Genomic DNA, 2,500 nt, shown 5'->3' on the forward strand with positions numbered 1-2,500 from the left:
CAGAGCTCGGATCTCTGACCCTCGCATTCCAGAACCACCACTAATCGCCTCCATCTGCTTTTCTCCAGAGAAAGCCACATCTTTCCAACTCTCTCTCTCCCTTTCTCTGTCCCTCCTCGCTCTTTCTGGCGACAGTGGTACAGTGGTAGAGAAGTCGTTTAGTAATCAGAAGGTTGCTAGTTCGATTCCCTGTCGAAGCGTCCTTGAGCAAGACACTGAACCCCTAATTGCTCCTGATGTGCAGTATGCCATCAGTGTAAATGTGTATACATTGTAAGTCGCACATATGTCAGTCGCTTTGGATAAAAGCGTCTGCTAAATGACAAAATGTAAATGTTCTATCACTCTTTCACTCACTCTCTAGCACTCATCCTGTCTCTCTCTCTCACTGCCTTCTCAATCTTTCGCTCCTCCCCTTCTCCTCCTCCTCCTCCCCATCTCTCTCTCTTCCTCCTCCTCTCTATTTTGCCTTCTATCTGTCCCTCTTTCCCCATTTCCCCCTCTCTTGTGCCGTTGCCAGTAATCTTTGAGTCTCCTGTGCTCCCAGTCGAAGTTCACTGGGAAGTCGTAGTGGTTTATGGGCCTGAAGCATGCGCACCATGTTTACACTGAACTTTTACTGCATCTAGCCTGTGCTGATATACACTAACGGCCAAAAATGTGCTCCATTTCTGAAGCCCCTTCCCCTTTCACTTCCCTCTCTTGGTTAGTTTGTTGTCTCTGTGTGTGTGTGTGTGTGTGTGTGTGTTTTTATTGTTGGTCTTTCACGGTGAGCTCATTCTGGGCTGTGGTTGCACAAGTGTAAATTAGAACCAGAGACATTTTCATTCCGTGCGAGATACACAACCCCAATTTCCCCCCTTCTCTCCAAGGCTCTGAGTAATGTCCCTACCCTAAACAAGCACACTCCAGCCTCTCCCTTTCTACACTTTTCTCTTTTCTCTTTCTCTTTCTTTCTCTCTCTCTCTCCAGTCCCTCCTCCCCTCCCCTCTGCTCTCCTCTCCTTTGCTGTCCTCTCTCCTGGCCAGGTGCTGGAGTTTGCTCGCAGCTGCTTGACAGATTAAGTGCGGCTGGTGTGCGGTTTAGAGGCTTGTTGTGAGGAATGTGAGGCCAGAGCAGGCAGACCCCAGACGCACAGACGAGGTGCCCACAGAGATGCCTGCTCTGGCCATAAATGGACCCAGGGGTCCTGCTCTGTATGACCCGCTGCACTCTGTTGTGAGTGTTTTGTACATGTACGTGTGTGTGTGTGTGGGGGGGGGGGGGGGGGGGGGGGGCGGGGGGGGGGAAGGGAAAGGGCCGTTGAATTGTTTTTGTAGGTGATGGAGCATCTATTGGGCTGTTGCCATCAAAATCTGACATAAATGGGGCCAATGCCATTTGATTTTGATCTGTTAATGGACTTCAAACACACTAATGGTGGATGTGTGGAGTTTAGGGCAATCAATACATGGTTGACTTGGTCTGGGTCACAAGAAATAAGCGGAGGGGAGTTGTGGAGGAAGAGTGTGTGTGTGTGTCTGTGTGTGTGTGTGTGTGTTGGGGGGGGGGGGGGGGGGGGTTGTGGGGGATTGGTTAATATGTTCCATTAGTGTCTGAAAGTCTTAATGGTGTGTTTCAAACCAGAAAATCCTGTCAGCCACCAACGTGCTCCTCTACGCCTGTCATTTCATTCCCATAGAAATGGACTCTCGCTCGCCGTGTTGAACATGACAAGGCCGTTTTAATATAGATTTTTCGGAGAACAGCCGAACTGGCCCCACGCCAGACAATGAATTAAAGTGTCACTTACTGGCAACTGTAATAGACATTTGAACCACACTCAGAGACAGCATCACGTAATGCTCACCCAAGCCCATTGTGCTCTGATTCCAACACTGTTTTTTCGCACACAACTAGAAAGAAGGAGACAGAGGAGGACAGAGGAGACAAATGATTACCATTTGCCGTGACAAAAAAAACACATCGATCTGACCTCCATCACTAACTGATAAGTGGAGTTTGTTTTTAAGTTTTTATTTTTTTTATTTGTCACAGACAGCCAAGCAGTCCTTGACCCGTCTGGCGCAAAGACGAAGGTTTCACAGAGGGTACGTGCCACTCGAGCGATACCAGTCGGCGGCCCCCGTCAGTTTGTCACGCTGACGGAGGCCAGCTGCTAGTTAATGAAACATCTGGGTCAGAGGTGACTTCCTGTTTGGCTGGGCGGCCCACCAGACCACCAGCGTGTGAGCGAGACCAGTTAGGTGTGCGTGTTTCAGCTCAGTACCCTTTAGCCGCAGCGGCTGCACTAGAGGAGCCTATCCGAGGGCCTTTTATTTCCACGCTCGGCCGAGGCGTGCACACCGAGATAAGAGGATTAAGAGCAGATGAGCTTTTTTTTTCCTGGCTCTTCCTCACTCTCACTCACAGGAGAGTTTGAGGAAATTCATTACAGAGAGGATAGTTTTATTAGTTATAATATTTATTTTATTTTTGAAATGCACTTTTGTCCAAGCCT

This window comes from Clupea harengus, unplaced genomic scaffold, assembly GCF_900700415.2.
Source record: "Clupea harengus unplaced genomic scaffold, Ch_v2.0.2, whole genome shotgun sequence".
Lineage (NCBI taxonomy): Eukaryota > Metazoa > Chordata > Actinopteri > Clupeiformes > Clupeidae > Clupea > Clupea harengus.